This window comes from Haemaphysalis longicornis, unplaced genomic scaffold, assembly GCF_048455015.1.
Source record: "Haemaphysalis longicornis isolate Haplotype H1 unplaced genomic scaffold, Haemaphysalis longicornis Haplotype H1 scaffold_1, whole genome shotgun sequence".
Taxonomy (NCBI): domain Eukaryota; kingdom Metazoa; phylum Arthropoda; class Arachnida; order Ixodida; family Ixodidae; genus Haemaphysalis; species Haemaphysalis longicornis.
The window spans coordinates 195263970-195285994 of record NW_027526203.1 but is presented as its reverse complement, the minus strand read 5'-3'; the positions used below and the strand labels follow the sequence as shown (position 1 = coordinate 195285994).

Here is a 22025-nt window from a genome sequence, read left to right as displayed (position 1 = left end):
AGAGCGGCAGAGTGCACAGTTCGCGAATGTTCAACATTCCCAGTCCTTCAGAATCTGTTGCCCATTCCGTGTCAGTCTTGTTGTCCATTATATAGCAAAGCTATATTTGACACATTATGCATGGTTATCACGTGAAAAGGTACTGGCGCAGCCCCATTGAAGAAAATAAAATACATATACCCTGCCAATTTACTAAATCCCGTGAAGCAAACGTGGTAATGGGCGAAGCGCTTGAAATAAAGTCGCCTGGCATGACACTTTTCCCGGCTGACTATATCACCGGAAGGACATCGCTTGCGGTGACACCTTCGTTGTCGGTATGTAGATCTGAGTGGGAAATCGCTTTTATTATATGCAACGCCCGTCACCATGGTGGCCGAAGGTAGCTCGGATGCCGATACACGGCGACCTCGGCAGAGCGACGAATTCGAAGTTAGCCGAGAAGTGGACAGCCAACTGCGACGAAGAGCCGCGCCTTTACGGGTACGTTAAAGAAAACAGGATACGTTCAAGCTTGTCTTTTCCGCGTGGCCTAGTCGTTCGCGTGTATCGGCATCTAAAATACCTACAGAGGCGATCACATTTCAAGTAGTTGAGTACAGTTTCAAAGTTTACGTGAATGCTTCTGGCGTTTGTACGCTGACCGCCTATAATTTAGGCTGCAGCGCTGTACCAGGCGCAAGGGGCCTCCCGAGAATTAACGATCAGGTAGTCCCATTTTACGTTATATCTCCACCGGTTCCCGGACAGCGCTATGAGCGCGACCGACACGTCGCTGTGACGAATGTTCTCAATTGTAGTTATAGATCTGCATTGATGCTTCTACAAACCGTGACTCCATTGACATAAAATGGGTGTCATTTGGCGTTCTCTAAGGTATAATGCTATAGCCAGCACCTATACCATGGAGGTCAGCGGCATAGCCAGAAATATAGCTCGGGGGGGGGGGGGGGGAGGGGGGGGTGCTATACGCCACCGGGAGAATAAGCAAAAATAGAAAGAAAGACTGCTCTGGACGCCCAAATAATATCTTATGTCATTTTACTGCATGAATAAATTTCGGAGGTGGGGGGTCTGATACCGAACCCCCCCCCCCCCCCCCCCCCCCCCTGTCCCCCTGGCTACGCCCCTGATGGAGATACTGAAATGCAACGATGAAAAAATGGACCCGATTTGCAGTGCGTATTCAAGACAGAACGCGTTGCATTTGTTGGTTGTCCTGGCTTTGCTGCCATATTATGCTGAACATTTCTGAAGTAGGTCTAGTGAGTATTCTGTAATTCCATTTGTGACGCCATAAGTTTTCGTAAGCCCACATAACTGAACAACACTTTACACTTCCACACGGCAAGAAGTCGGCCGTCAGGAGGCGAACAGTTCGAATACACCGTATTCTTGTCGTAAGCGACGATGTGGGGGAGAAGTGGAAATATGGGTGTGAAAGTAAATCAGGTGCTGTTATAACCCCTCCAAATTTATTAGGTGTGGGGCACCTCAGGACCGCACAATGTCCGTCTGCGTCCGTGCGCATAGCATTTACAACCGCAAAAAATCGCACAGGCACCGGAAGGATTCGAGCCTGTGTCTGGTAGACCAGACAGAGTTAGCGTCAGTCGTCTCACCCATTGGGCTACGACCGTGAGTTAGTACCCGCCAGTCAAACCGCTTACTCCCTCGCCTGTAACGGTGCGGAGTACCTTGGGACTTCCCAATGTCGGTCCGCGTCCATCCGCGCGCGCACCACCATCAAGTGAAAATGAAGCGAAATTCGATTTGAGCCGTGAGTTGCAGTTCCATTTAGGGAATAATCAAGGCGCAACTCACGGCTCAAATCGAATGACGATCGGGGCGCAAATGGGATGTCACTCAGGGTGCACATTGGATGTCATTTCGAGTCCCCGTACTGCGCACCCTCGCCATCATCCGCGGGGTGGAGATGCTGCATTTATTTTACCAAATTTTCAGTGTTGGTTCGCCGGGGTAGGTGGGGTCGCCGAAACGCTGTGTACAGCCCATTACCATAATGTCTCCGTGTCTATCGCTGCTGTCCGTTTTTTATGCTGATCCACAGCACAAGCATTCACCTTTAGTAAACCAAAACTTTGTTTCTAAAACCATGGATCACATTCCTCGGCCATTCCACTGGCCATTCGACATTCCACTGTGCGCACACGGGGCATTCTCAGCTCCGGCATCGCTGCTGAACACGACGTCATGAGAAAACTGCCTGAACAATCTGGGCGAGGAAGAAACCAGTATTTTCATATTCTGCATTCAAATGCGCTGGTAACAAAAGGAGGCTAGCTCAGTTTCCCTCAGTGCTTCACGCGGTTGCAGACGACCGGTTTACTGACGAGACGCCGGCACGTTTGAGTTGATACCGCGGGATAAGGGAAGCGTAACAAAATGCACTGCGCCGGCCGGGAATCGAACCCGGGCCACCCGCGTGGCAGGCGAGTATTCTACCACTGAACCACCGACGCCGACGTTTTTTCATAGCGCACGCTGCCAACATACGTCGGCGCTTTCGCAGCACTCCAAATGGAAGGTCACGACAACGCCTCGTTTTCCTGCTTTCCCCGCTGTTCCTGTCTGTATTGCAGTGAAGCCGACCAAAGATTCCAGGCACAGATTTGATTCGGCTGCAAAAACATTCGTTATAGCACTGGATTGCGGGGTTGGGTGGCACTCCACCGGGGCCTTGTGCCGTGTGCTACAGCTCCTGAAAGGGTTCAGCAGGGGTGGTACGTACCCTTGGTCCAGGGCTCCAACGGCCTTGGCTGCCTTGCGTGTCCGCTGAAGCAGACCGATTTGGTCTTCGCCGCAGTCTCTGTCCGGCAATGCCTTCCATTGCTCCGCATTGGGGATATTGATCTTGGGGACAGCCTTTGTGCTTTGGCGTTCCTATGTGGTGTGGTAGAGGGTGGGTTTTAGTAAGGCGAGTTGCCTGTTTGTAGCTGTCTTCAGTCGGTGGCTTGTTCCCTCGTCAGGGATTCGTGTGGCGAAGGGTATCCCTCTCTGTACCTCAGTAATATGCCAGTGGGACCGGGTATTCCGTGGGAGATGATGTGGGTTATGCGAGGTCAGAATCCTCGGGTGCTCGATGTGTATACAAACCGATATAGCCTCGAGCTACCCTGTCCGCTTCTATGTTCCCTGCTATCCCTGCGTGCGCCGGTGCCCACCGGATATCGTGTTGAATCGTAGGTGTCTGCTCAGGGTGTTCTGACGAGGAGTACACGAGGTGTGCGGTGGCTCACTCTTCCGTGCAGAAAATATCTGCAGACCTCCTACGAGACGGAAACTATCGTAAGTGATTGGGCGATCCCGAACCCGGCCGCCGCTTCAGAGCGACAGCTAGCTCCTCGGCTTCTGCCACGGCACTGAGACGTAGCGAGCCCATGACTACAGCCACCCTGCGTCGTTTCCTTGGATAGTGTGCGGCTGCGTCCACGTACACAGTGTTGTTCTTAGCGGGAAATTTGCGGCGTATAAAGTCCGCTCGTGCTTGCCGTGTTCCTTGACGGAGGTTGACGTCCGTGTTTTTAGGTATCGGGGTCACGTGAAACTGCCAGGGTGCTCCGTCGGGAATGCCCGCTGTCTTAATTGGTCATTTCCCTGATTTGTTTACTGTAACCCAGATGGTGCTGGAACGTCCTACCCGTTGGGGTCTGCATCAGCCTCTCAGTGCGGGCCTTTAGTTGGGCTTCTTAGGCTCTTAAAACGTGTTCTGGACTCCTAGGGCCAGTAGCTTTTCTGTTGGCGCGAATATCGGCAGCCTGAGCGCCGCCTTGTGCGCCTTTCTTGTGAATATTTCTGCATATTGCTCTTCACCAAAGTTATGCTTCTCGTTCATGGACTTCACAAAGCCCTTCGAGGACGCGAGCTGAAGTAAAGTCTCAGGCCTTCAATTTGACGTAATGCTTTCGCCATGAGAACCCATAAGTGCTTGGGTGTCCTCGGACTTGGGATTTTGCCCGCCGAAACTGCCGCTGGTCTAAGAGGCGAGCAGCATTACCGGGCTGCGCATTAGTTTACACCCCCGTGGATGTTTAAAATGCTCCGACATTTTCTTTTTTAGCCCGCATAAAAACAAAAAAAAAGAAACCCCCAGCATGAACCCGCGTCCTCTTGTGCGGAAGCATAAGTCTTAAGCCTTTAGCCACCGCAGCGGGTGCATCAATTCACGCAGCAGATTGCTCTCAGAATGCACTTGTTTTATTGCTTGAGGCTCAGAGTCACAACTTTTTGTGATGTCTTTGTATGTGCATTGAATGGTCGCCGTCATTGCTGCTTGTCTAATGTTAACGCAGGACATTGGGCAAGCGACTTAATGTGAACCATCGTAATTTTCGCCCTGTGCTTCATCAATTCCAGCACGGCCAGCCGCCAAACAATCATCGTCATAGTGGTTACCGTAGTCCACCTTTGCAGAAGGTCGGCTAAGAAGCTAAGTTTCAACCAGCTACTAACATAATTGACCCTGTCGTCTTCGGAGATGCCTGGTCAGTCATCTTTATCCTTATCTTAAGCCTGGTTATGTCCACTGCAGTACGAAGGCCTCTCCCGAAGATCTGCAGCCATGCCTATCGAGTTACCTGAAGGCCGATAGTGTGATTATATATCAGTCATCATTATATCAGTGATTATATATCAGTGTGATCAGTCATCAGCAGTCCATAAACACCGACTGCACGCGCCACTGGTTGCATTATACCCGCCGTGGTCGTGTTGTCCAGATGATCCGACGTTGTCGCATAAGTTCCATGACTTAGGCTCTGGCTGGCGCAGCCGGTACTTTATTCAGGAGGCGAAACCACCGGAATATGTCTCACACATCCCTCCTCTTATACGGACATACTCAGAGTCTGGAATGTCCACATAGCAACGCGTCTTAATCCTGGCATCCCAGTAGAGAGAGAGAGAGAGAGAGAGAGAGAGAGAGAGAGAGAGAGAGAGAGAGAGAGAGAGAGAGAGAGAGAGAGAGAGAGAACCTTTAATGAAAGCTGAAGAAGTCAGCCCCACTAGATGTAGGGCTTGCTACTCCAGATGGGGGTGAATCCAGTGAGATGACACGGGAAAATAGAGAGAGAGAAAAAGAAAAGGAACATTCCAGGAGCGGAAATACTTCAGAGGTAGCATAAGCTTTGCTATTCCATCTCCTTATCGTTTGGGCGCGGGCACGGGTGGGGCCACGTTTGCGCACACGGGAAAGGTTCACGTAATGCGAACGCCTCCTTTCTTGCCCCTTCGTGATTGTAGGGAAACGTATGCTTAAATTGTCTATTAAGAGAAAACAATACTGATGTTGGGAAGAACTAGCCTATGGTAATCCACTCGACCCAATTGTATTTACAAAATACGTTTCTTAACCGAAAAAAATACGAGAAATATTGAAAAACGGTCAAATTCCCTCTAATGGAAAACGTTCCCTCTAATGGACGCAATACAGGGAACACGACAAAGAGAGTTATCAGGGTGTTAACTGAATGCTGGCATTCAAGGAATGCTGGCATAATCAGCGGCTGAGAATCGCACGCACAAGATCCTGCGACCTCGAAATAGCCGGCGAGAAAGTGGTGGGCGAGTCTCCACTGGTTCTTCTGTCAAAAAATTGACCGTGTACCTGCTTGCTTCAGTGCAGATGTCGTCGAAAGACGACAGTCGTCTGCCGCCACCGACCATGACTCCTTCTTTGCTCTTCACTCCCACCCCTCATCCTCTTCCCCTTTCTTCTATCTCCTTTAATGATGAACTAAATGAATGTGTCTTCAAAGCGATTCAACTTTCCTTCCTTCCTCTTACTCGAGCTCCAGTGCGAATTTTTTTTGTTGTTGTTTTGGTTAGAACAACACGAGCGGGAGCTCCGTTATTTTTGTGTTTTCTTCTATCTTACACGAGCTGGAGTCTTTCTGCGTTAATTTACGCATTGTGTTTTTTGCTTACTCTCGTAAAAACCAACCGAAGGTGTATTCTTTAATAAAAGAAAGCCGGTACTCCCGGTTAAGAACTTTCGTTCTGCCCCAAATGTGCCTGAGGTTTTCCTTGCACTAAATAATGTGGACACGCGTGACAAATACCCGCAGTTTCGAATGGTTCTGCCTGTATATACTCCTCTTTGCCCATTTGTTTCACCTTTTGGCCGGAAGACTCAAGTCAGTGACAGACGCACAGACAGATCAAAATTTTCGCATTTAAGTAGCTTAAGAAAGGCTATCGTCTTTAATATCAAGATTATTAATCTTCTTCCGGTGGCACACCCTGTTACCAATATTGCAATGTGGAGAAACAATGTATAGGCTGTACTCGTCTCCACGTGACGAGAGTCCCACAATGGTTTCTTCCCCTGGTCCCTTGTTGCGGTTGCCGAATAGGTGACGCTGGTCCAGAACTCTCAGGCGTTTCGAGCACTGTGGGAGTGGTCTTCCTTGGTAAAGGGTCATTCGTGCTGGGGTTAGGAGGGTACCCGTTTGCGCCTGCCTTACTAAGACCTGCTCTTCTTTATTTAGGTGTGTATGTGGTTTAGGGTAAGCTTCCGTGTTGTGTCGTAGATCTTTCAGTGTGATGGGGTTTGGTGGGATGCGATCTCTCTGGGGCTGGATGCGGTTGCAGGGAGCCCGGAGTGCGGTTTCGCGGGCGAGTCGGTTTGCTCTTTCGTTACCCTGCATCCCGACATGACCAAGTACCCAGTAGAGTCTAATCGTTCCTTTTATCGTTTCATAAAGCGTGCGTGCTGTGGGCGGTATTCGATTGTATAGGATGCATGAACATCCTTCTTGGGAATAGTGTAGATGTTTAGAGGTTGGGTGTGGTGTGCGTATTTTTGGATGGCTTGGACAATGGAGTATATTTCAGCTTCAGTGCTCTGTGTGCAGGGACAGGTGCCCGTTGCTTCAGTTCCTTCGAATTCCACGGTGGCCCATGTCCATTGGTTCTTATGGTTGCTAGCGTCTGTGAAGATGTGTTGTTCATTTTGTGTGCGTCGTATTTTCTTCGTAAAGTATGCTGCTCTAATTTTTCGTCTTGTGTCGTCCTTTTCGCTGTTCATTTGTGTGGGGATGGGTGCTACGGTAATTCGGTTGTGGTCTTCCTGGGTGATTGGTTTCTCTTCTTCTGGAGGATGGTTAGTGTCGAATTTGAGCAGTCGTAGGAGGTCTTGTCCCGGGATGGTGCTTCTTAGTCTAGCTAGTTGGTTGTGCTTGTGTGCTGCTATGATGCTTTCGCATGGAACGTAGAGTCCCGTGTTCTCGAGTTGCGTGTTGGAGGTGGTCATCGGGACTCCCATGGCGATCTTGTTGGATTTTTTAGGAGTGCGTTAAGCTTCTTGTGGTGTTTCTTGGTTAGCGTACAATACGGTATGGCGTATCTGATACGTGACGTGATTAGTGCGACATGAAGTTCTTGTAGATCGGCTTTTTTCAGGCCACTATGTCTATTGGCGATTCTTCTGCTGACTTGGAGGAGCTGGTTCTATTTTCTTATTACTTTGGCTACCATAGCGTCTCCTTCTCGGTTGGTGTGTATGTGTAAACGTAGAATTTTTGTCTCCTTCAGTGTTGGTAGGGGTTGTTGGCCGATGTTAAGATGTATATGGGGTGGATGCCATCTTGGGCATCCACCCCCAACATGGCTTGCAGTACCCCCAAGCGGTACTGGCAAGATGCTAGACTTTTCAGGGCTGCACAACAGTCCGATTCCTGCAGCTGCCGTTTGAAGTGCATCCAGTGCCGCTTGTAGCGTATCCTGAATCTGTCCTGGCGACCCCTGCGTGACCCATAAAGTAATGCCGTCTGCATACAGGAGGTATCGAAGTCCTTGGATGTCTTTTAGAGCTCGACGTATTTTCAGCCTGGCCAGGGTGAATAGCGTCGCGAAATCACTGCTTCCTGAGGGATGCCTTTCGGGGGTGTCGAATTTCTTGGGATTGATGGTCGCTGATCTGGATGGTAAGTGTTCTGTTCTGCAAGAATGTAAGGACGTAGTTATATACTGCCGTTCCGCAGTTCGTTTTGGCCAGTTCCTGCAATATAGCGTCGTGAGTTACATTATCAAACGCTTTTGCAAGCCCGCAGCTACTATTGCTCTCAATTGTGACGCGCTTGGCTCCTTTATCACTTCTTCATATAGTGCTTGGAGGATATCTTGTGTAGATAGTTTGGCTTGGAAGCCTAGAAGAATGAAGGGGGTGTGCTGGTGTTCTTCAAGATGCTTTTGTAGACGTCGCAATACCATTCGTTCGAGGAGCTTACCGGCGTTGGATATGAGTGTAATGCGTCTGAGGTTTGATGTGTTGATTGCTTTTCTTGGTTTTGGGATAAAAATCATCTTCCCTGTTTTCCATTCGGTGGGCAGGGGGGTTTTACCCTTCAATATGTTCTTAATCTGTTGAAGCAGCCATTGTTAATCTTTATCGCTGAGGTTCCGGAGGCATGGGTTCGTAATTTGGTCTGGTCCCGGTGTTTTGGCTTGTTTACAGTCTTGCAGAGCGGCTTTTAGTTCACTGAGGGTAAATGTCGCGTCAAGAGCTTCGTTTTACGGCCGTTGTAGTTCTCGTGTTTCGGGTTGTCGTGTTGAGGAATGTACTTCGTCTTTAGTTCTTCAAGGAGTTTCTGAGGGTCGTCGTGTTCGTTGGTTAGTTGTGCTATTTTTTGCGTGTTGCTGTGGTCGGATGTGGTGGAATTGAGGTGTCTAATGAGTTGCCATGTTTTCTTAACGCTGAACTGCCTCTGCAGGCTATTGCATAGGTCGGTCCACTGTTTCTTTAGGAGCTGGTTCGTGTAGTCCTGTATATGGGCGTTCAGTTCGTTGATCAAGGAACAGTTGGTCTTGTTGCGTTTCCATCTATTGAGGGGGGCTTCCCGAGCTTCCCAGCAGTGAAGTAGGTGTTTGTCCGTCGCCAGTTCTCCTTCCTTCTGAGTAGGGCTTTTGGTTTGCTTTTTCTTGCACTGTTGTATTTGTTCTGTCCACTCTGCTATGTCGGCTGCCTTGACTTCACTGCGTTTTTTTGTCATCTCGTCCCAGTTCGTTATGCCCTGCTGCCTCCACTTGATACGCGGTGGCGTGAAGTCCACCTCTAGCAGTATGATGTTGTGATCGCTCCCAAGGTGTTCTCGCATGTTGTTCCATCTAATTTGAATTCTTGCTGTTGCGAATGTGAGGTCCGGGAGGTGTCTCTTTCCACCGAATCCCCGTGCCGTGTCGGTTCCTGCAGGTCTTTATGTAGTACGTAATGGCGGGTGGTGGTGTGTTTCGCTGTGTTGCCTCCCTTCTTGCTGTCTCTGTGATATCCCCATGCTGTGCGGGGCGCATTGAAGTCCCCTAGAAGTATGTGGGCTTGCTTGCTATTTTGTGGTTGTAGGTATTGTTCGATATCTTGGAGTTGGTGCTTGGGCGGGGTGTATACATTTGTGATTAACGAGGCTTGCTTTTGCGGTACCAGCTGTATCGATATGGCGTATTCATCCGAGCTCGACTTGTGCGCTAGGAGTTTCTTGCTCGTAAGGATAGCAATGTTGGGATGGTCTTGGTGCGTCGTGTATCCCGTAATGTTGGGCGTTTTTCCTGGATCTTGCAATGCTACTATGTCGGGTTTGGGGCTCTATTGAGCCATCGAAGCTTGAAGCTCGCCTTTCTTTCTTTGTAGGCCACGGCAGTTCCACTGAATTAATTTAAGCGGTCGCGCCATGTTGTTGTTGACGGATCTTGAGGATGTTTTCTATGTTTTTTTCCAGGTTGCCCATTTGTCTGAAATGTTCGTTGATTTCTTCTTGTTTCTATATGGATGTCAGCATGGCTTCCAGCCAGCTGGATTTGTTTCTGCTGTAGGTAACAGTTTTCTCGTTTTATGTCTTGCATGGTGGTTGTCAGTGCTGCTATGGCAGTTTGAATTGATTCTAGCGTTGGAGTTTGCGTGATCGGGGTTTGTTCTTCCCGCGTGAGTTTTGTTGGGGGTGCTTGCTCCTTGTGTTCCTGGGTCTCCATTGGAGTAATACCCTGCATGTAGTTTTCCCTTTCCGTTGTAGACGAAAGTGTTGGGTTTGGTGTCCCTTCCATGGGTTTCTAGTGTGGCACGGTCCTCGCTTTGGATTGAGGCCCCTGCGAAGATTCTTCAGTTCGTTCGTGGGGTTCTGAGAGGGCTGGGAGTCTTGGGAAGTTCTCTTTCGTATTCGGTGGCGGGGCATGTCCTTCCGCTTGTTCGAGAAGGGAGTACCTGTTGCGTGTGGCGATGTACTTGCCTGGGTTTACGATTTGCGCGTAGCTGATTCTTTGCTGTTTGTAGCTATTCCCATTACTTGGTGGTTGCTGTTTCCCTTGGTCGGATTGGGAGAGTTTACGGGTGTTGAGGCGCTTCATGTATTCCTGTCTGCGGGTGATCTTGCTCGCCTCTTCCCTAGCGGGGCAGGTTTTCTCTGGCGCTGAATGGGGGCCGTTGCCGTTACACCACCTGGTTATGCATTGATGGGCTGCTTCTTTGTTGTGGCCGCATCCTGAGCATTTCGTGGTGGGGTGCGTGCACACATCGTGCCTGTGACCAAGAGCATGACACTTAGACCATTGCTGAACTTTGGGTCGGTGTGGGAAGCAACGTATTTGCGTGAAGCCGTACCTGATGGCGGTGGGCACGTATGATCCTTGGAAGGTTATTATAGCTGACGCAGTTTGGCCCATCATCCGGAGCTGTGATGTTATGCTTCAGGGTTTCGAGTGGCGTGCTTGGCGGAATCTGATGGACGACACCGCGGCATGTGTCTTAGTCTGCTGCCTGGTAAATCCTGACCGGGTGACTCTGGCCACTGATTGCGATGTGGGTGGTTTTTAGCAGCTTGTCACTGGCTGTTTCCGAATGTGTGACGATCCCGATTATGTTCTTTTGGGCCTCTACCTGCATGGTGGTATTTGCAATTTCGTTCGGGGAAAGGCCGGCCGTGAGGACTAGTGCTTGAGTTGCAGCTATGGGTCCGAGCGAGGCAAGCGGAAGGGTCCCTCCCGCCCGTAAAATGACCTTGGTGGCCCTTACCTGCTTGTCCGTGGCCATCGGGTGATGCCAGCCGTCTTCGGCGACCCGGTCGGTCAGTCGGGGAGGCATCGTGGGGCTTAGGTCGGCGTCTGGGAAGCAGCGTTGCCGGTTAGGCCGAGCGGGCTTCCCACGAGCGGTGTCGGAATGTGGCCGCAAAAAGCCAAGTTTTGCTTGGACCGTAGAAACTTTGGTGTTCACTTGCCCAGGAAGATGTCCGGAGTCTTCTGGTACTGATGGTTCTGGTACATTGGCGAAAATTCCACACGGTTTCAGTGGATATAGAGAGAGTGATGTGACGGTGCATTCAGCGCGTCTGCAGCGCCACCGCGCGCCCCGGCTTTTTTAGCTTTCTTTTTTTGTGTGTGTAAGTCGCGAGGCTAGAGTCTGTGACAATCCACTGGAAAACGCAAATGGCGTGCCGTGTCCTGTCAAACAAGGGCGAGTATTCGTAGGAGTACAATGCCCTTTCACTATTTCTGCTGAGAAAATTAACAAAGCAGCCGGTGCGCAGCTGCAACTGGTACGAAGAATATTCGTCGCAGGGACTTGACATTCCCATCTGCAACTTCCCGGAAACAGAAAAGAAGGCGGTTAAAATGGGACCATCTGGGGCGGAATACTGCGTTCATACGTCTTAGGAACATTAGTTTAGAGCAAGGCCGTAGTAATATGCCCAGCGAAACTGATATTTTATTTGATGTTCTCAATAAACTTGGTAGAATTGGTTTGGGAGGAACAAGTATTTTTTAATTAAGCAATCTTGTACTAGTAGTTAGAACATTTTTGTCAAGTTCACGATAAAGCTGGCATAATTGTTATTGGGAGGAAGCAGCCTTTTAATGAACGAAACTTGCACTAATGTCTAGAGTAATTGTTTGATGCTCGCTATAAATTGCTACATTTGTTATTCGGACAAACCAGTCTTTCTAATCAGCGATTCTTCTATTTTGTTTTCATGGACCCTTCAAGCAGAGATGATGTGATTATCAAAACATTTTTCCGCATTCCCCCCCCCCCCCCCCCAACATCCTACATACACAGAAGAAAATGGGAACTCGTGCAACCCAATATGAACACCCCTTGACTGTTTCGTTGCTCTAAACAGCGGCAGAATGCACCCAGAGTGGGATCGGAATAACCAGGTTTGACCCCGGTTAATTTTTTAAAGTGCCGCACAGTGCTTTTGCTTGGTATATTTCACCATCGGGACACAGAGGTGCCAAGCGCAGTTTAGTTTGACCAAGGATGAATAACAACATTCTTAGCCAGTTCCCCAGGACATCATATCACTGCGGCCTTGCTCTAAACGGACGCTCCTGAAACCTACGCAGCTCTGAATTCCGCCCCAGTTGGCCCTATTTTAGCGGCCTTCCTATGCGCTTGCGGAGAGCTCGAGACGTGACTGCTAAGTCACTGCGGTAAATGTTCTCGTTCCAGTTGCACATGTGCATCGGCTGCGTTCTTCATTTGTGTTGCCACAAATGCTTATTCTGAAAAGACGGGCCACGACACGCCAGTTGCGTTCGCCAGTGCAGTGCTGCAGACATTAGACCCATCCCTTTCATTGCAAAATAAAATAAAATAAGAAGCAGCAGGTAAAGAAAAACAGAGCACAAAGACAGCAAAATTGCGTCAGTCGGCAATCGAAACCGGGCCACCCTCGTAGCGGGCGAGTATTCTACCACTCAACCACCGACGCTGACGCACGCCGCCCACGAAGTATGTGGAAATAAAGCCACAATTCCGAATGTGGGTTATTGCAGGGCTTGGCGTGTTTCGAGAACTGTGCACATTATTAATTCGCATTACAATCCGCATTACAATCTATTAACCTGCATTACAATCTCGGCTACAGGCTATGCAAGTTAAACGGGTCTGGGAGTTAGGCCTTTGTTAATAGACCTATAGTGTACCCATTATTTCAAGCAACTGAAAAATTTTTAACCTCTAAAGTACTTCTACCGTACTCAACCAAGAAACTCTTCTGTCTGTCTATGAAGTTTGATGGGTCCCATTTTCGCAGCACATGAAAATTCCCCCAATAAAATACACTGGGTCTTTCATAATTTCTTAACCTACTGGCTATGTTTCTCCTAAAGATTTCTTCCCAGCGATGCACCTGTGTATTGTAGTGAAACCGACTTTAAAACGGTTTGGTTTATAGCGTTCTTTAGAGATACACGTGTTTCGAGATATTTAATGTAAAGGGGTAGGGCCTCCACACTTTAATAGCAGGCATCCTATATTGAGAGTGAAAAAAAAAATCTTCGCAGCAAAGCGTTTCCGCCAAGTAGGGGAGCTGACCCGAAAAGTGCTGGGGCTATGGCAGGGTGGCTTACGTAATTATCCGACCATTCCCTCTTAAGTGTTTATGGGATTTTTTCTTCAACCTGCCGTAAGTGTTACTTCGTTTGTTCGTAGCAAAGTTATACTGTTCGCTAGATGCGCAACAGGGCTCTTCCCACTCTTGACCGCTTCCAGAGCTGTGACACAGGCCATTAACCTAATCCGTGCTTTAGGAGCGCGCATATTTCTTCAGTTCTTTTAATGGGGGAACGAGTAGGGAGCCAGGCAACACTCACCGTTTTATCTCAGAGTTCTTACATTCCGGGAAGTCTTTCTTCCTTTTTCCCGTGGTCTTCTTTTGTACCTTTTTTTACATCTCATTTTATCTTTGTGTTGTCAATTTGGGCCTCTTCGTCATATTGTTGACCTTGCGCCATTGAAATCCAGACATCATCATCATCATCATCATCTTCTTCTTCTTCTTCTTCTTCATTGTACCGTCAAGCCAGTACCAAGCACACAGATTGCCAAATCGCTGCCCAACCATTTTTCCGGCACCTGAACGTGAACAAAGTTCTTAAAACTGGGGGGTCTGGCGAGATAAATTCACTGCTCTAAGGCAGCGAAGGTTCGCCTTTTCGATAAAGCAGTAAAAAGAAGGAGGGTAGGCAGATGGGTAGGCATATCGAGAGGGCAACCTGGTAGTCTACAACAACCGTTGGGAAATCGTGGGTGTAAAGGTAGATTCGGCAAAGTGTAGAAATGTACGGCTCATAGAAGCAAAGTTGAACTCACTTGATAAGAATTTCCTACGTGCGAATCTATAGTGTCACGAGAATGCTAGGGTAAATAATTTACATTTCACATAAATCAGGTTTGACAACTTCTACAATATATATTACGCCAGTAAAGCAATCAAGTAAGCTTTTGCGCCCCGAGCGTGCTCGTTATGAATTTGTACAAGCGAATTCAAGGGTATTTAGCGCAAATAATATTAAAGGGACCATGCAACACTTTCGATAAGCGCTTTCCCTCTTTCCTTCGCGTCTGGAACCACTGCGCAAGCTATAGTTATCGCCAGCACAGAGCAGCACTGGGTGATTTGCTCGTCCCGCCAGATAGGCCTTCCATTCCTGCTTTGGTTTTGTGGCTTTTTTTTTTTTTAAGTTGCTATCGAAAAGCGTTCATCGCTGCAACTGAAAGAAAACCGGCCAACAGCTGCTACACGGTTTTAGTGACGTAATTCGAGCCGTCAAAGAACGTCAAGACCGGGAAAGAGAGAAAACGTTTTTGAGCGAGTTTACAAGTTATCTGATGGGCATAGAACAGTAAATTTTGGCTGACGTACTTCGCGACCCCTTAATCTAAGTACTGGGTGTGTTGGGTGACTAAGTTCTTCAAGCACTTAAGATTTCAGAAGAAATTTGAGAAAAGTGTGACAGGCTCCCTTTAAGCGAATGCTGTTTAAACTTGTTTGCGCAGCTCCGACAGTATCTCTCAGAGCCTTAAAGTTCTACATTGGTTACTCATCTAGAGATTACTTTACACGAAGCAATGAAAAAATAATCATATTAAAACTTGTGGAAATTTGATTTCTAACGAGCTAAATGAAGAACACCTAGCTTAAACAGGACTGCACAGCTTTAACAGTTCGCCCAGTATCTCAAAGGTCTGCAATGGTAACAACCGGCTTTATAGATGACGATCTGTCCATGCAACCGGCGCATACAGGAGCCATATCGCGGCGAAAGTTGAGCGGTAGGGAAGGCATGCGCCATCAGGTGGTGCCGAATTTCTTTTCCAGTTGTTATAATCTTTAATTCTGCTACAATGTGACTGTACCCATTCAAACCAATGTAAGAGAAATATTTGCCTTCCCGAAGCCCTAGAGATTAAAGGAGCCATGAAGAGAAAACAGAAGTTTGGTTCATTCAAAAGATTGCCTCGTTAGAATCATACTGACACCACTTTTAACGTAAACTTCGCTCAAATAAGCTACATAATTAGGAAAAACGGGAATGGTCATGCGACCCACCAGCTCATTTCCCGCAACAGAACATATGTCGTCACATGAGCTAAGCTCTGCGATTGGCGGAGGCTGGCAGAAGCAGACGCAAATTAGGTAGAACTTACAAACGAGACGAACGAGCGATTTGCGCTTAAATTTAGGGCACATTCTTTACAAAGCAATAAGAATGATGGGACAAACAGTGTAAGTTACGAAAGCACATGTAAACATAGAAGTACTGATGCGTTCTGCTGTTCGTACTGCGCACAGCATGCTTGGTGTTTTGCTGCACAGCACTACGGGGCTTGGGGTTGTCTCAGACGACACTGGAAGATTGACGCAAGCAACGGTGTCTTACGTGACCCCATTTGTCGAGCGAGCACTGTTTCAGGGAACGAATATTTTGTCCCAGAACAAAAACAAGCCAGGTTTAAATGCGGGCAAAAACAAACCAAACGCTTGCCACGGTATGGTGGCGCCATCTAGGTTACGGAACGTAAAGAAACGCGGGAACAAACCAACACCGCTGTACAGGGTGGAGACAACCGTTGAACGGTCCCGTGCCGCCGCAATTGGGCCAACGGGTTCAACGCGTTATTCTTTTCGTTTCCCACGAGACCTAGCAACGCGAAACAGACAATATGATTCAAACTTCTTCAGTAAACCGCGTTGCGGCGATAATTTTAGCGCGGTTTTGACACAATGACTTGCTTCGGCGGCGAGCGAGCAACCGAAAATGGCGGCGCCAGCGTATACGTGTCTCTACCCTGTACGGCGGATGCGTGAATGAAGGTATTCTAGGCTGCAGAGCGGTCGGTTCCAGTGATGTCACTTGGGACCACGAAAACGCACGATTGAGCGGGAAAATCAAAATTTTAACCTAAATTGTTTAATTTCTCAGTGAATAAAGCACCGTTTGTATCCGGACAAGCGCTGGGGGCACTATAAAACACGAAATCTTTCGAATAAAACCAACTTGCATTTTCTCTTCATGGCTCCTTTAAAGGAAGCAAAAAGACAGTAAACTACTAGGCTGTAAAGGTCCCTAAAAGAAGATGGGAATGCTGGCGTAGGAAGAGCAGAAAGTGGAATTGGGCTTAAGGCAGCTACCACCTGAAACTGACAAAGATTTATTTGAGCCTGTAGCTAAGAACAGCGAACTAGTTTTTTATATTCGAAAGTTTGCCCTTTGGCATATTAGATAAATGCACTCACAGATACACGAACAAGTTAGTTTCGTGTATGAAGTTCAGGAGTTCTTGGTGAAGCGGTCCGTGCACCCAACTTTGTAGGTCAGGACGGCGGCCATGGTGGAGACCCGTTGCACGAAGGTGCCGCAGGCGAAGCTGACGCAGTCCCAGACAGGTCCAGAGCAGCTGCTTCACATTCATATCCTGTATGGCGGACTCGCAGAATGGGTAGGTGGATCCGTATGGGCCGCGGTATTGCGTTGACCAGGAGACAGTCACGGACGGCGTAAGGGCGACCCCAACGCCTAGTCTTCGCAGCGCAACCTCCTCTGGGTGAGTTAATTCACCAGGGTCGTTTGAAACCCACAGGGGTATGAGAGCTCGTGTGGTCCGTCGGCGATTTTCATTTTGCCTTCCAGGTGTCCGCAAGCGTCTTCGGGGAAAGGTAGTAGTGGTCGCATTACCGTACACGGGTGGCTAGCTGAGTCTGCCTCCAAACTGCCAGGTACAGCTGAACGGGGCACCCATTGGAAGCGTATCTGCAGTATCGTGCGACTTGCCAAGCGATGGATGGCATCTGCGAATGGTGTCGATTGTGCCACGCGACGAATGTCGTGGATGACTCGCGTTGAGTCAGTCCGGATGATTAGTCGGGGTACGGCCTCGCCGGGACAAAATGTAGTATTGAGTCCATTCTATCATGTATTGCGGCTAATTCAGTAAGATATACGGGTGGCAGTGGATAGGCCGCATATAATCAGGTTTGGTCAACCTGGAGGCAGACCAGTGTGATGTGTACCATGCCATTTTTACCGCTGGCACCTACATACGCCATGACTGTGTTGGTGTCCGTAAAATGAAGACCAGAGACCTGTGCCGTGGCCTCACTAGGGACTGGGCGACGTGGGCGACCAATGGGCGACCAATCTGATTTGTTCTCTATCAGCTGCACTCGCTGCCGTGGAGGAAGGTCCGACTCTTTCAAGGTTGAATCTGCTACAACAAACCCCATCTAACGGGCTAGCGCAGCAGCTGCACCGATCCGCGAGAGCTTACAGGTGCGGGCAGAACGGCGTTGGTGTACCATCTCATGGCCTCAGCCTGCCGAGTTGGTACCGGGGTCATTCGAGGTAGACCAGTGACAGCCCACATGGAATCTCGATTGATGGCTTCTAGGCGATCCCAGTCCCTAATCGTGAGATGGTGGAATAGGGCATGGTATACGAGTCGGGGCCGTAACACAGACTGCACAAGGAGGCGAGCAATTCTGGTTCGCGACCCACCAGCCTTCGTTGCTATTCGACGTATTAGGTTTAGACGATTGCGAAGAGAATTCGCACAACGAAATCCATAACCGTGCGGGTGGACTGGGTGCCGGGATATGCGGTCGGCGTCGGGAACGAGGCCGCCCACGCGTGGGCGAGCGATGAAGCAAGTACCCGCTCCGACCCATTACACCCTGTTCCCCCAGCACGGCACGACGCAGAACCGGCGGACGACAGAGCCTCTGCCAAGCAAGAGAGCAGGGCGAAGCTCCGTGCCGCTACACCCATGACCCACGACCACTGCCAGGAGGACTTCCCAGGGGGGCCCAAGTCCTGCTACACAAAATAAGAGCAGCGGCTGCTCTTACGGAGGACGTGCTCGCAAAGTGGCGGGCATACGTTCCCCGACGCTCAAGACACCTGAGAGAACCCCCCGAGAACTCCAGGGAGACTACCATCCTGACCTGCTCCTCGTGTCACGCGTCAACAAGGCCCACAATGCAGCTCATGCTGTGGGAGTGCTCGGGCCTCGCGGCGGAGAGAAGAGCCCATCTTCCGCCGTACATCAAGACCCTCCAGGAGTGGGAATCGCCTCCTCTGGGCCGGGCTCACCCAAGAGAGACCGTAATGTCCCTGTGGACTTTCGCTTGTACCACGGGGATACACAAGAGAATGTAGACGCTATCACCTTCTTTACCGCCTACCCCATCCCTGACTAGACCTTGAGTTTCCCCTTCCGAATAAAGAATTATAATAATAATAATTATAATAATAGTCCGTGGAGCCCTCTCATTTGCCCTCTTCACCCATGGAGCCGCAGACCCCGACGAGGCAACGTCGAGACCAAGCATCCGAAGACCTAAAACTTCCGGTAGTAGTTTCTGATTAATGAACAACCGGACAGGCCGGTTCCCAAGTCGGCGGCGCCCGTTGTTATTAGCCCCTGACATAAATGCTGGTATTTCTTTTGAGAGTTCAAGCCCTTCCTTGGCGCACCAGGAGAAACAATAGCGCAGCATAAGTACAGGGGGGATTAAAAGAAATGCGAACAACGGAGCGCACAACCTCCGACGCATGCTGCACCATCTGGCTGCAAAGTCAGTAAACTGCGCGCATGCGCACCTCTTTGAGAGCGTTTGAAACTGTAGCTTACATTATTGGGAAATGCTTGATCCAAAAGCGGAGCCGGTCGCTCATTTTGAGGCGCCTTTTCACGCTGCGTCGCCACTGAGCAGGATGATCGTTGAAGGACATCATGCTAGCTGCAATCAGCCTGCTGCGCGCTTGGCTCCCCAATGTAGTAGATAACAGTGTGCGCAGTGGCGACAGAGCGTAAAAAGCGCCTCAAAATGGATCACCGGCGTTGCTTCTTTATCAAGCATTTCCCCTAGCAGAAGGCCACACTCTCAAACGCTCTGAAATAATTACGCATGCGCGCAGTTTACTGGCAGTGCAGCCAGACGGTGCGGCATGCGTCGGAGGCTGTGTGCTCCGTTGTTCGTATTTCTTTTAATCCCCCCTGTACGTTAGATCCTTTGGAGAGATGACACACGTGATCGCATGACACAAAGGCGATATTATAACGATCAATCGATCGATCGATCGATCGATCGATCAATCAATCAATCAATCAATCAATCAATCAATCAATCAATCAATCAATCAATCAATCAATCAATCAATCAATCAATCAATCAATCAATCAATCAATCAATCAATCAATCAAATTTTGTCAGTTTCACTGTGCTTGCAGTGCCATCTGCGACTGCCGGCCTAAAACGTAGTAGATATATTACCGATCAGGTACCCATATGGTACTCATTATTCCGGGTGCGGATTTTACCTATTACCCGCCGCGGTGGCTCAGTGGCTAAGGCGTTGCGCTGCTGAGCACAAGGTCGCGGGTTCGATTCCCGCCGCGGCGGCCGCTTTTCTGATGGAGGCGAAAAGCAAAAACACCCCTGTGTACGAGATTTCGGCGCACGTTAAAGATACCCAGGTGGTCAAAATTAATCCGGAGCCCTCCACTACGTCGCCCCTCATCGCCTGCGTTGCGTCGGCGCGTTAAACCCTACAATCAATCAATCAATCAATTTTACCAATTTTACAAACAAATAACGATTTTTACACACAAATAAACAACGGTGGTACACGATTTGTCCGATCGACTGCATCTTATTTTTGAGCATTACAGTTGATTCAGACTTTCAGAACCTCTCTCGACTTTACTTTAGGCTCAGAAAGCTTTATTTTTTGCCAGAAGCTCTGTGTTGTCCACGCTCAAAATTTGAAACGCTGGGTCTCGGGAGCTGGCGATTGTGTGGAGCGGAATGACTGTCTTTGCGTGCAAGCCGAGATGGTACCCATCAGTGTGACAGTTTTTGCGCAGGATATGCACACGCTTGCTCAGATTTCTGTGTAAAAGTGCAGAGCGCATTCGGTGAACCGGTTTAATTTCAACACGCTGCACGCCGAACTTCGCGAAGGGCAGAGCCTCCTGCGGCGTTCATTTTGACACTGAGCAGTGTTCCTTTGGACAAAAACGCTACTGAAGTGACCTGAAAGTTTTTTTTGTATAAAGCTAGGACATACTCAGCCGAGTGCCTAAAACCTTCTTCAGGATGTTTGGAAGTTTTAATGGACCTTTTCCACGCAAAGAAGAGCGCTTGAAGGGGCGAGCACGAGAATCACAACTCGTGGCTCTTTTGACCACGATTGCCGGTGACGCTGTCACCCGATATTGCTAATCACGGGGTGCACCCATGCATGCTGGTTTACTGAGAGGCTTGCTTTGGATGCACATCGCACTCTGCTTTCTTAACTACATGCGCAATGTGCGCTCTTGGTGTGAGCTGTTGACGAAGTTCCGTACATTTCCCAATGCCAATCATTGGCCGTCCAATGACTAGCGCTTTGGGAGGGGCCAACGAATGCCAACCAGGATCTGTTTAAAATTTGGCTCGGAGAGCCCACGGAATCCGCCAGGAGCGAAGAATTCGAAGAGAGCGAGCCAATATAAGTAATGGCGGCGCCTTCAAGCGCATGTGCTGTGCTGATAAACGTCGTGGAGAAGGTCCATTAATGCATAATTTCATTTCGTGTTATTACATGTTGATACATTTCTGTAATGCTGAACTAATGGAATATCGTGTACGTATGCTCCTAACGCGTTTTTACTTTTAAAAAGGGGTGAAGTGCAATATAGTGCGGCTGTATTGGAGAGTGAAGCCGAAACACACCCCCTACTCCCCTTAGCAATGGCCACTCAGACCGTCATTGTATGTAATAAATAAATAAATAAATAAATAAATAAATAAATAAATAAATAAATAAATAAATAAATAAATAAATAAATAAATAAATAAATAAATAAATAAATAAATAAATAAATAAATAAATAAATAAATAAATAAATAAATAAATAAATAAATAAATAAATAAATAAATAAATAAATAAATCTGGGCATGCTTTGGCATGCCGCTCCTACAGGAGCAATCGTATTTTAAACTCTTCGAAACTGCTTCGGGGTTTACTTGAATGCTCTTGGCGTCTGTAACATGATCACCTGCCACTTCCGCTGTGGCGGTGTGCGGGAAACTTGCAGTCTTACTAGGCGGTGACATAAACAAAGGCACAATAAAAGCCCACAGCGACGTATTGCTGTCCTCAACCAACAAGCCCATGGACGTTCAAGTTTCCCGTGTTTCACTGCTCGCGCGCCATTTATTGTATCCTTTCGTTACTGCTGAATTTGGAATGCCGCAACAATGTATGGGCCCGGGCGCGAGCTACTTTTGTATTTTGGGGTGAAAGTATTGTTTTCAACTCGTCTTTTTTATCTGCTATTGCAAATATAAAGCGCACACATATTTTTACTTAAAAACCCTGCCTAGTACCAGTTGTGTAATGATGTGTTGCCTGAAACATGCCTGATGTGTTCGTTTTGCTCAACAACGTTGACAAGTCTGAATTATTTTACCAGATTCAGGGGTTTGCAAATGTTTTGCCTACATACACTTCTCGTTTCAGAATGTTATACGTTCTGGACGGGTGCCCGAATCGAAGGAAAAACACACCTAATTTTCGGGTTTAAGTAGGCAAAGAAAGAGTATCGTTTTAACAAAAAGTAAAGCAGGCTAGCTCAGTATCGCAAACAATGTTTTACGTGCGTTACAGATGACCGATTGACCGATGCAACAAGGTCACTTTCTTTCAGTACCGCAGTGTAAAGGAAATGCGAAAAAAAAAAAAAAAACAG

At 48.4% G+C, this 22025-nt stretch overlaps 1 non-coding gene across 1 annotated transcript; it reads right to left on the bottom strand.

Annotated features, from left to right (window-relative positions):
- Positions 1–2412: 2412 nt before the first annotated feature.
- Positions 2413–2483, bottom strand: Trnag-gcc (transfer RNA glycine (anticodon GCC)). Its single transcript has one exon. It is a non-coding gene; the product is annotated as a tRNA-Gly (tRNA).
- Positions 2484–22025: the final 19542 nt, after the last annotated feature.